The sequence below is a fragment of the Nicotiana tabacum genome, chromosome 8, assembly GCF_000715075.1.
Source record: "Nicotiana tabacum cultivar K326 chromosome 8, ASM71507v2, whole genome shotgun sequence".
In the NCBI taxonomy this organism is placed as follows: Eukaryota; Viridiplantae; Streptophyta; class Magnoliopsida; order Solanales; family Solanaceae; genus Nicotiana; species Nicotiana tabacum.
The window spans coordinates 16,545,322-16,558,359 of NC_134087.1; positions in this window are offsets into that span (position 1 = coordinate 16,545,322).

The window sequence follows — 13,038 nt, forward strand, 5'->3', positions numbered from 1 at the left end:
TTAGGCATCTTGAAACCAGCCGGGAGTTGGACGTCTGGGAAAAGGCACAGATCTTTGTATGCTACGCTGACTTGGTTGCCCAGCCCGTGTAAGTTCCTGAAGGACTGTTCCAGGCTTTTGAACTTTCTCAATACCTCATCCTGTTCAGGGGCCTTGACCGGCTTCTCAATCTCCGCCGGCACTTCCAAATGTGGATTGTAAGCCTGTGGCTCGGGAGCATGAAACGTAGGCTCGGGGGGATAGTATTGTGTATCGTGAGCCTGAAACAATGACTCACTGGTCGTTCTTTGCAAAGGGGCTGATGTTGGTCCCACAAAAATGGGAATATTGGGTGTTGGGAGAGGTTCTTGGGAATCATGAGGGCTTCTTTCTTGATGATAAAGGGGATTTGGGCGGCTTGTGGAAGGGCCAGAGTGAGGGTATTCTGGCATGTGTCCCAGTGTTTCAGGGCTCTTTAGTGTTTTGGCTATGGCTAGCTGCATTGCATTCATCTCTAGTCCCATCCTTTCAATCTTTTCCATTGCTTCTTTTAACAACTGGCTCATCGGCCTTTCTTCCTCATTGCTATTCTCTGAAGTAGTCATGCTTGTTGCTACCGGTCCTTTGGATCTGGTTTGGTATGAGTGTGTTGCCAGAGTTCTTTAACAACTAACTTGTCTGGATCAGACAACAACAAACTTTGTTAGCGTTAGAGTTTAACAGATTTGATCATAACACATAGAGGATGCAATGCTCCTAGGCAGTTAACCATTTCTACATGATTTGCTTTAAACAACATGCGTCATCCCGGTTTTATCCCCCTTTCTTGTTTTTTTTTTATTTTTTATTTTTATATTTTCTTTTCTTTCTTTATTAAAAGCGGTCGAATCTTATGGGGATTGCCTACGTATCACGTCCCCGCGCGAATCAGACCAGGCGTAGTTCTCCCTTAAAGTAAAGAAACACAAAATTCTTGTGAAATCATTAAATTCATTCACAAAATTTTGCTATTACAAATTACTTCAAACAAGGAATAGCAATAGTACAGACTCCACAGTTCTTAACCCGTTCTGACTAAAAGAAAAGAAAACAACATATGGAAAAGCAACAAAGCCAAATAAACAAGACTCAACCGAAGATTAAATTTCCAACTTAGGGGCCCGCGAGGCATCATTCGGCCTTTCCGCGGCCCTTGGTGTGAGGTCCCTCTGCAGGCTTTTCAACTCATTCATGATTCGGTGGACGCAACCCATGATGGAAGCAAGGAGGGTCTTCCGAGGCATTTGCTCGCATGCCAGGCATCTCATGTAGATGTAATGCCCAATCTCGTCGACCCTTCCTCGAATGTTGTCCCTTTCTGTGAACAGTCCTTATCTGTCGGTTCTTCAATCCTAGTGTTTGCGCATTGTTGGCAAGTTGATCCTGGAACATCTCCATTTGTCTTTCCATTCTAGTCATTGCATCGTAACATCGCCTTCTGTCGGCTTGGGCATCTCGTGTTTGCTTGAAGATCCTCTCTTGAAGAGTGGAATTCGTTTCCCTTAATGTCCCGATGCTCAGTTCATAATCCCTTATGACTTGTTGCAGGCGCTGCCTCCGGGCCATTGTACCCTTTGCCCACTTGGTCCGTAATCTTGCTGTGCTATCCTTGGCTCTTTCCAAATCTTCCTGGCATTCCGCAACCTGATCCTTTAACCCCGCTATCAATCTTTTATCCGCCCGGCTTCTCAGCTGGTTATCAGCCTCCTTTTTCATCCTCTGGATCTGAGCTTTGAGGATCTCGCCTTCTCTGATTAATCTGTTCTTTTCTCCCTTGTGGGAAGCAGACTGTAATTGGCATTCAAACCTCATATCCTGAACTTGTTGCTTCAGTTTTCCTGTTTCGGCAAGATATTCCCGCTCTTTGGCCAACCAACCCCACTGCTCTTGTCAAGATTTGGCAAATTCTTGCAGGTGAGGTCTTTTGGTCGGCCTTCCAGATGATGTCTCCCCTTTGTACCAGGCCTGATACCCGGGCGAAACTTCCCCTTTTGCCCGATTCATTACACAAGTATTTGCTTCTAAGTATTAACATTGGCTCCAAATTTGGCGAACCCTTGCTTCAGGAAACTGGCCGTCGGGACTGATCTCAATCACCTGGGTGCTTAGATCCTCGTCTTTCGGCACTATCTGACACCTCCCAAGTTGCCTTAAAACCCGATGCAGCGCGTATGGTTGAATGCTCTTAAGTCCCATTAAGAGAAAATGGGGCCTGGCTGCTGGCATGTATATGACTTCGTCGATCGGTAACCATCCTAGCGCCCACTGTATTTGACTGGCGTTGAGGGTATGGAAATATGAGGTCCATGCTGTGACTCCTTCCGGTAGGTAGGTCTCATTAACTCTGGTATAGAACTCCTCTATGCAGGTCTTTTCAGCGGATCCATGGCTCAGAAACTGGGCTCGGTGACATAGGTGTTCGGTCATCCACATTTGCAACAACAAATTGCAACCCTCGAAAAAGCTTCCTCCGGCTTTGCAAGACGTGAGAGCCCGGAACATATCAGATACTATCATGGGCGCCAACGTACTATCTCTCTGTGTGAGCAACGTACTGACGACCCCTGCTATCTTTATGTCAATATTCCCGTCTTTTCTTGGGAATACTAAGAGTCCTAAGAAAGTTATCATGAAAGCAATCCGTCTATGTTCTTCCCACTTTTGACGATTACTTTTGATGCACAACTGTTTTTCTGGCTTGTCGAATCCTCCTATGTGACCATATCTTTGATATATGAAACTCATGCTGCAAAAACCTTTTGCCAAGTCAGGGTTATGAATTGTTCTGACTATCTTTAAGGAGTCCAGAAACCGGTGTATTGCTACAGCTCTTGGAGCAATCAAATATTTGTGCCTTAAAGGAGTCTCAACGCTGCCGATATACCCTGCTATTTCTTCTAAAGTTGGGGTAAGTTCAAAGTCCGAGAAATGGAAGACATTGTGCGCAGGATCCCAGTGGGGGACTAGTGCCCTTATGATATCTCCCCGTGGCCTGATATCCAACAAACTCGTGAGGCCTTTCAGATACTTCTTGATTTCGTCATGCCCTTCTTTGCCTAAATCATTCCACCAAAGCCGCAATTGGAGGGGGATTTTATTCATGATTGAAAAGGGTTCATTTGGAGTCGTGCTCATTCTGCACATTTATTAATAAGATTTTAACAAATGAAACTTATTCTGATAAAAACAAAAATATATGCGATTTTTCTCAAAAGGATTTCTGAACACGACCTCTCAGCACTTCATGAACGAAGATTTTTAAGGTTGTGTGAGAAAAAACGAGGTGGCCGTCTGTACCAAGGCAGCCTTCCGGAGTTCCTTTCGGGAACATTTGGCTATTTTTGACATAAGCGGCATCACCCGGACTTGTTTATGACTCTTTTATCATTTTTCAAAAATAGAAAATTCAACATTGCAAACACGGCCTTTCAATGCCTCGGGGACGAAGATTTTTAAGGCTATGTGGGTCGACTGGACCAAGTCTTAAAAATGACCCAAAGGTGGCTGTTTATGCAAAGTCAGCCTTCCGGCGTCCCTTTCGGGAACATTCGGCTATGTCTTGATAAAACAGCGGCACCCGACTTCTTTATGACAATTAAAATTTGACATATTTGTTTTTGCTATTTTATTTGTAAAAGGGGGAAGTTACATCGCTAGACTTATTTACGACAAAATTAAAAATCTTTGACATGTTTTTTTTTTTGTTTTTTTCTTTTTTTATATTTGTTTTTGGCTTTTTAGAAAAAGGTGGGGTTCGATCCGATGAGGGTTGCCTACGTATCTCACATCCGATGAGAATCAAACCCGCGTAGTTCGGGTAATCAAGAATAAGTAGATGAACTAACTTTTTTTTTTCTGAATTTGTGAAAGAACTACTTTAAAAGAAGAAAGGAAGTATATTTTTTTTTGATTTTTGATTGATTTTCCTTTTTTAAACAAAAACACTTCTAAGATATATTTTTTGAATTTTCATTTGCATTATTTTTTATTCTAAAGAAAAGAAGAATATTTTTTTTGGAATTTTACCTTTAATAAAGGAAATGCTTCTAAAATGTTTTTTTTTTGAATTTTGAATTTTCTTTTCAATTTTGAAAGAAGAATCAAAATATTTTCGGATTTTTTCTTCTTATTATACATTTCTTTTTTTTTTAAAAAAAAATAATTAAAGGACTTTCTAAATAAGTTAATAATGGAAAATATTTTTGGATTTTTTTTGTTTTTGAAAATTGGGAGTCTAAAAACTTTTCTAAACTTTTTGGCAAGACAAATATTTTTGCAACAAATAAAGACATATATATATTTTTTGGAAATAAAAAATTTGGATATATATATATATATATATACATGTATATATTTGTGACAAATAATTTGTGAAAAATAATGAAAGACTCTTTTTATTATTATTATTTTTTGAATTTTCATAAAAAACCATTTTAAAATAAGACTCTTTTTTTTAATTTTTATTTTTATAACAAGACAAACTATATATTTCTATATTTTTCTGAAAAACAAAACAGAACAACGATTTTTCTATTTTTCCTTTGCTTTTAATAAAACAAACTAATAAGACGTTTTTTTTTATTTTCTCAAAATTTCGGCAGAGTTTTGACAGTATTTGGGTACTGGTTTTTTGTTTCAAAAATAAACAATCAATTTCTTAACCGTTATTTCCCTTTTTTCAATTTTACAAAATTCATAATATTCAAACACCGGTCAGCATGCGGGCACGAGATAAATAAATGCACAGAAAACAAATAGGATGCATCAGGATGGCCTTTTCATATTAGGTCGCTAGTCCTAGACGGACCCAACCCCTGTATTGAGTCCCCTGAGTCAATGCAACGTGATGCAAATAAGCGTTCCTACTAGGGATCCGGCATGAAGTCACGTTATTCTATGTTCAAAAATCTGGGTCGGTGTTCTAGACAGTGTACCCGAGCGGACAACTCGAGCTGAGGAAGGAGCTCCTTTCCGGGAACCAAAAGGCCAGCCGACTTAGAAACTTTCCGAGCCTCTTTTATTCAGGGTATGACACTAACAGAATAGGGAGTCTCAACCAGTAAGCACATCCCCGGAGGTAAGAAGAGAAAGGTTTCGGCACAATTTATATACAGTTCAAATAATATCAAAGCGGTAAAAGCAGCATTTAGCACATTAGGCTCAAACATGTAAAAATCAGATAATAAATAAAGCCAAATAATAACAATTATTCTAAGCTCGAATTCTTAACCCTGAACCAGTGGTTCTGGGTGCCGATCCCCAGCAGAGTCACCAGAGCTGTCACACCTCCTTTTTCCGCACCCGGGAGGGCGCACGGGAGTTTTTTTTCAATTAAAGGACAATCGAAACGGGATTGGTTTATTTATTTCAGAGTCGCCACTTGGGAGATTTAGGGTGTCCCAAGTCACCAATTTTAATCCCGGATCGAGGAAAAGAATGACTCTATATTACAATCTGCGTACCAAAAATCCGGATAAGGAATTCTGTTAACCCGGGAGAAGGTGTTAGGCATTCCCGAGTTCCGTGGTTCTAGCACGGTCGCTCAACTGTTATATTCGGCTTGATTATCTGATTTTATACAATTATGAACCAATGTGAAATTTTTATCTTTTAACCGCTTTGATCATTTACTATTATTTTTATCAAGGATTGCAACGTTGTGAAAATGTTTCTCAGACCGCGTTACAATCAATGTACCCGTGATCGTCGACACACTTTGACTCCGTTGAGATTTAGATTTGGGTCACATAAATGTGCACCCGAGTTTAGGAAGATACAATTATTAAATACGTGCCTAAAACGACTAAACGTATTGTTATTTTGGGGAAGGACGTAAAATTTACTAAGCGGCCTGTCCCGGATTCTATGTATTTTAATATATATGCATTCAGAGGGCCCCGCAGCTTATACATTTTTTTTTGTTTGTCGAGGCTCGTCTCGTTCTATTTTTAAAAGGAATTTGCGACGTCATGGACATGCATCTCGAGCCACGTCACAATCAATGTGCCCGTGATTAGAAATACATTTCGAATCCGCCGAGAATTGGATTTGGGTCACGTAAATGCGCACCCGAATTTAAGAAGGTGAAATTATTAAATACGCGCTTAAAGAGGCTATCGCGTTATTATTCCGGGAGGTCGTGAGATTTGCTAAACGACCCACCTTAGGGACTGAGTGCTTCAATATATATATACATTTAACGAGGGCCCCACAACTTGTGCGTTTTTTTCTTTATTTTTGTCGAGGCTCATCTCATCCTTATTTTAAAAGGATATCCTATAGCAACTACGTTTCTTGTCGCGTTTGTCTCTACTAATTGAAAGCAGTAGATAGCCCTAGTTAATTACATGCTTGCAGGCTTATTGATAGCAGGATTCAAAATGCTTTTACAGAATAATAAAAAAACGTGATTACGCCCATGGACAACTAATCGAACATTATGGGCCCAAACCTAGCTCATGCGAGATGGGCCAGACTTGGGCCACTGTTTATCCGATACGGGCCTGCTTGGTCTGTTTCGATCTGGGCTCGACCTTCATGAGGTTGAGGCCCTGAACTGGTTCTTTGTTCTAAAAATGAGTTTATCAATTTATATGCGACAATTTGACAGAAGGGAAAGAACTTAACTAATAGTGGATAGTTTTCATACTTGGCCTACATCAGAGAATATACTACACAATCAAACTAAGTCTAAGATACAACTTATTGCAATGGGAATATTTTCATCTAACAGCATACATATATGAACTAGCATTCACTAACCTACATTGATATACTAAGCATGTAGGCTACTTCTATTGTCCAAACGAAAATGTAACTATTATATACTACATGACATTTAATACAACAGTCCATGTATATATAAAAACAATCTGCAGGTCTTCTCTTTTGCATTCATGCTCAAACTTTCAAATTACATTGGTGGTATTAATCGTGTACCTGGTAAGGAAAGGAAAGGAAGAAGGAGAGTAATCAGTTGAGTAGTATGCAACAAGCAACAGCAACAACAACCAAACAGCAACAACACAGCAACAAACCAACAACCACAAATGTTCTCCACAGTCCACAGACAAACAGCAACAGTTTCTAGAACAAAGAGAACCAACAGATGGTCGAGCCCCAAACAAACAATCCCAGAAAAGAGTAGTGAAGCAACAGAAATAACAGAGTATTCAATGCAGCAACACCAGCAGTTCAACAATCACAAGCAGCTCCACCAGGGCAAACAAACAGAACTTGGCCAAGACAACTTGACCAATGTGAATTCTTCTGTAGTTTTCAGACAGTGTTTGGTTACAGTGTTTCTGGAAATTTCCTTATATTTTTCAGTTTTCTTCAAACTCACAAGACCTCTCTCAAGACTAAATTTTCCAGCCCTTTTAAGTTCTGAAATGGCCTATTTATAAGCCAAACAACCAGTGTAGTTTGATTGCCTGGATTCTGCCAATTTGCAGACTGCCCACACCTCTTAAATCCCATGCCTAAGCATCTTTTTGATGCCAGCCATTTTGTTCCACACGCCTGGCTTATTCTTTAATCCAGAGTTATGGGCTCATTTTAGTATTCATTTTAAACCCCATACTCTTGTGTCTTGTTCCCCATTGGCATTATTTAATCCCAAATTAGTACCCTACTTGTCAGCTCATTTAAACTAATCATTTTTGTTCTTTTTAAACAACCAAATTACCCCTGTTAATCCCTGGTTATTACTGTCTTGACCCTCTGCAATAATGGGTCATTTTGAACTTTTGAAAAATTTAAAATCGAAGCTGCCCTAGACTGAATCTTTCAGTTGTTTTGTAATGCAGTTTATAGGCTAATTTCAGGCAATGTCGAGCATTCAGTCAGTGACATGGTTCATTTAGTCATGTGAAATTATTAGCTCATTTGATCCATTAGTTATAGAGAACTAATCGACGATGTTTATCGAGTCGACTATACTAATTATAACAGGTAACAATCAATCGTTCATATAAACAAATACATACAGGGACCTAAAGGGCATCAGACAACTTTTGTTCAATTACTGGGAGCCTATATGAATTAACTCATTTGACGAATAATCTAATTGACGATCATGTATACCACAGAATACATTCAGAACACACAGAAAAATCAACTGACCAAATAAAAAGCCTTTGACAGAGATGGAAGAAATTCGAATGAAAAATACCAAAATAACAAACAAACACAACGAAACATGCTGACAACTTAATTAGAACTAAAACAAAGGGAAAAGAAAACTTACCGAAAAAGTTTGAAATCAAAATGACCCAAATCTGACTCAACTTTGAACCCTTGAGGCCTAACAAACTTTAATCAGGGTGTTCTCACATGAGAACACCTTGATTAAGGTCTATTAGACCTCAAACCCCTGTCAAGACCGGCCGGATTTCCCAGGTTCATATGTTCTAGGGTCTGGATTTTCAGATCTGGTTTTTTAGAAGTTGTGGGATTTTCAGACCAAACCACACCTGGTTTGGTCACGAGGGGGTCAGGGGAGTGTCTGGTATGAAGATGGTGAGGTTTGGTATAGATCGAGTTTTGTCTCGAATCTTCAAATCCAGATTCGAGACGATGGGAGGTGATTCGAGGTACACGGTTAGTGGATTCGTGCTCAGGGTGGTTGGATGTTTCAGGGATATCAGGGCGGCTACTAGGGTTTGGGGGTTCAAAGCTTGGGGAAGGAGACGAGTGAAGGGGGGGGGGTTCGGATAGGCGGCGTGGGGTGTGATAGAGGGTTTATATACGGAGTAGGGGATTGGATCTGAGCCGTTAGATCAGATGATCTCAACGGCTTGGATCTGATGGTGAGGGGTGAGACGCGGTCGTTTGATATTAAAACGGGGTCGTTTGGGTTTAAGTGGTGGGTTGGGTTGGACCGGCTAAACAGGTCGGGTTACGGGTGCTGAGGTGGACCGTTGGATTAGTGTGGTTGAACGGCTCAGATCAGATGCCTTATACGACGCCGTTTTGGGATGAGCCTGGGCAGGCCTGATTTGGACTGGACTTGAGTGCTTGGTTTGGGCCTGTTTTTTGTTTCATTTTTGGGCCCAAACCGATTTTCAACTCTTTTCTTTTTGTTTTCTAATTTTTTAAATAAAAAAAATAACAAAATAAATAATAAAACAAATGAAATTAAAACAACAACAATGTAGCACTTGAACTTAATTATCATACCAAATTAAAATGTTTAAGTAAGTTCAATCACAACCTAGAACGGACGATGCACATATATATTTTTTTGCATTTTCTTTTAATGACACATATATATTTTTTTTGTATTTTGTTTGATAATGATTAAATGCGAAATGGACAGACCCACAAACAACACATGTCACGGAAAAATCGAAAAATTGTACAACGAAGTCATTTGTCCCTATTTTTATTTTCTTTGGGAGTGATCGTCCGTGAAGCAAAAATCACGTGCTTACACACCCTCTCAACCAATGCAACAGACGGACGAGGAGAGCGACGAGGAAGGAACATCAACAGCACGAAGAGTGGAATATGCCATGCTACACATGTCAAAAACACTGGTGTTCAAGGAAAGAAAAGAAAAAGGTAATATTACGCTGCCTGCTGAATTTGAGGAAGTGCTCGATCAATATAAGGGAGTTAACAACACCAACAATCTACAAATTCGGAGTAGTAATGATCCCGACGATGTATGCCAACATGTACACGGCGAGCCCACCCCATGCACAGATAGAGGAGAACACCCCACCCCCATCTAGACCAATGAGTATGATCGTATGGAACTGTAGGAAGCGGGGAATGAGACATTTAGAAGAACCTTCAGGTCTATGCTGGACTACAATAGGCCATTCCTAGTAGCACTCTTGGAGACAAAAATGGCAGATCACAGTGCACTCATAAGTAGCTTTGGATTCACTCACATGGCCCAGGTAGCAGCTCAAGGCAATTCGGGAGGCATGGTTATGATGTGGAATGCGGGAGACATTCTGGTGGATCAAATCGGAACAATTGATCAAGAAATTCATGTCATGATTAAGGTAAATAATTCTAACCCTTGGCTACTATCCGTTGTCTACGCTAGCAACTTAATAGAAGAAAGAACAATCTTGTGGAATAACTTGAAAACAGTAGCAAACAATTTTAATGGGCCCTAGCTAGTTACAGGTGACTTCAACGAAGTCACTAAGGCAAACGAGAAATTCGGAGGCCTCCCAATAAATTACCCTAGGGTATCAAAATTCCTTAACTGTCTAGACTATTGTAGACTTATTGACTTAGGGTATAAGGGCTCAAAATATACTTGGACTAATAAAAGGAAAAAGACTAGAACATTATATGGAAAGGTTAGATAGACACGTAGCGAACGCAAGTTGGATTAACCTCTTTAAAGAAGCACACATCACTCACTTAACTAGAATCCATTCTGACCACTGTCCTATAAAACTAGACCCATTCAAAAACTTTTTCCATAGTAATAACATCTTCAGAATAGAGTCCATGTGGTTATCTCACCCTTCTTTCAAGAACCTTGTCAAGGAGTCATGGACCAACCAAGAGAATATACTAGGAGCAATTGAAAATTTTACTAAAAATGTAAAAGAATGGAACATTAGTACATTTGGCAATATTTTTCATAAAAAAATGTACTAGTCTCTAGAATTATTGGGATACAAAATTTCCCAAAATACACGACCAGTCAATTCCTTCTAGATCTCGAAATAAACCTTCTGAAGGAATTAAATGGCACCCTAAAACCGGAAGAGGAATTTTGGAGGCTCAAATCTCGAATACAGTGGTTGAATGAAGGAGATGCGAGCACAAATTTTTTTCACATCACCACCATGTAACGAAGAAGAAAGAATAGAATTCTAAGTCTTAAAGACGAAATGGGTAATTGGTACTACGACCAAAAAGATGTTAAATTCTTAATAAACAACTACTACACAAATCTCTTTACAATCAGTCATAACAAGTCCCATAAAACGAATCACTACATGTCCTTCTATGCAACTCTTGATAGCATGGACCAACAAACTTTGTGCCAAGATGTCACAGTCCGTGAAATTAAAAGTGATTTGGACTCTTTCAAGCCATACAAAGCTCCCGGGCCGGATAGCCTACACCCTTTTTTTACTAGAAATTCTGGAACGAAACCAAAGGAGCACTAATTGACTTTTGCAAATACACCTTTAGGGAGAGAAAAATGGCCGAGGATATGAATAACACCTATATTTGCCTAATCCCAAAATGCCAAAATGCTGAAACCATCAAGCAATATCGCAGCTTGTGTAGCACCGCCTACAGAGTAGTAACAAAAGTCATAGTCAACAGAATCAAACCCCTCCTGGCTAAACTAATCAACCCAACATAAACTAGCTTTATGAAAGGTAGAAGATCCTCAGACAATGCTATTATTGTCCACGAGACCCTAAATCACTTTAAAAAATTAAAAGGAACAAAAGGAAAAATGCTGATTAAAATAGATCTAGAAAAAGCTTTCGATAAAGTAGAATGGCCCTTTATAAAGTTCTCACTAACTTCCCTAAACTTTCTTCAAGATTTAGTTGATCTAATCATGTCCTGTATCTCCACTACGTCTACCTCTATCATTGTCAACGGATCCAACTCTGAATTCTTTAGAACGTCAAGAGGTATCCGACAAGGCGACTCCCTATCTTCTTACATATTCATCATCTGCATGGAAATGCTGTCACGACTAATCCATCATGAAATTGACTGTTGCAGATGGGACCCAATCAAGATCTCTCCAAACAGCCCCCCTCTATCACATCTATCTTTGCAGATGATCTAATCCTACTAGCAAATGCTAACTAAAAAAGCTACAACTCCATCTTAGATACCCTCAATAAATTTTGCGCATACTCGGGGCAATCCATCAACTTTAATAAATCAAGGCTAATAATTTCCGAAAATATTCCAATTGACATAAAGAGCGACTTTAGCAACTGTTTTTCAATAAGCCACACTAGAGATTTCGGAAAGTACTTAGGATTTCCAATAGGGTTCTCTAACCCCTCAAAGAAAGACTTCCAGTATATCATTGATCGACTAAACAATAGACTAAAAGGGTGGAAAATCAATTTCCTTAATATAGCAGGGAGGACCACACTCATAAAGTCAACTCTGGCCGCAACTCCTAACCACGTTATGCAAATATTCAATCTTCCCTAAGCTACTATTAATAACATGATAAAATACAAAAAGATTTCTTATGGGGAGCACCTCAGAAAAAAGAAAATGCCACTTGATAAATTGAGACACTGCTACAAAGAAAAAGAAAGATGGGGGGTTTGGACTATACAAAACAAAATGGAAAAATCAATCTTTCAGTGCTAGCTTAGCTTGGAGATATAAAAAAGATCATAAATCCCTCTAGAGTAGGGTACTTCATAGTAGATATAATAATAAGAACACCCAACAAAGCTGGAATCTCCAAGATAAAAATGGCTCCCATATATTGAAAAATATTGTCTGGGGTGCAAACATTTGTAAAAGAGGTATACACTGGGAAATTGGAAACGGATAATCAATTAGGACCTGGCAAGACGCCTGGCTAAGCAATAAGGAATCGCTAAGAGTCCAAATCCAAGGGCCATTAATGAATCATGAACAACACCAACCATTAACAGACATTATTGAAAATAAATCTTATAACTTTAACAAATTATCATTCCAGCTTCCCATCGAGGTTAAGAACAAAATCAATAGCACATACATCAAGCAATTTCAACCTATTGAAGATAAATATAGTTGGGGTAAGAGTACCAATGGGATATTCACTATTAAATCAGCTTATGAAATGCTCCAAGGGAGAGAAGAGGGGGTCACACAAGACTACAAATGGCTATGGAAAATTAATACTCTCAATAAAATAAAATTCTTCCTTTGGACGACTATCCATAATAAACTCCCCACATCACAAATGCTCTTCAACAGGAACATCACCAACTCTCCGACCTGTAACATTTGTAGCATTGAGAGGGAAGATATAATGCATATGTTCTTTAGGTGCAAGCACTC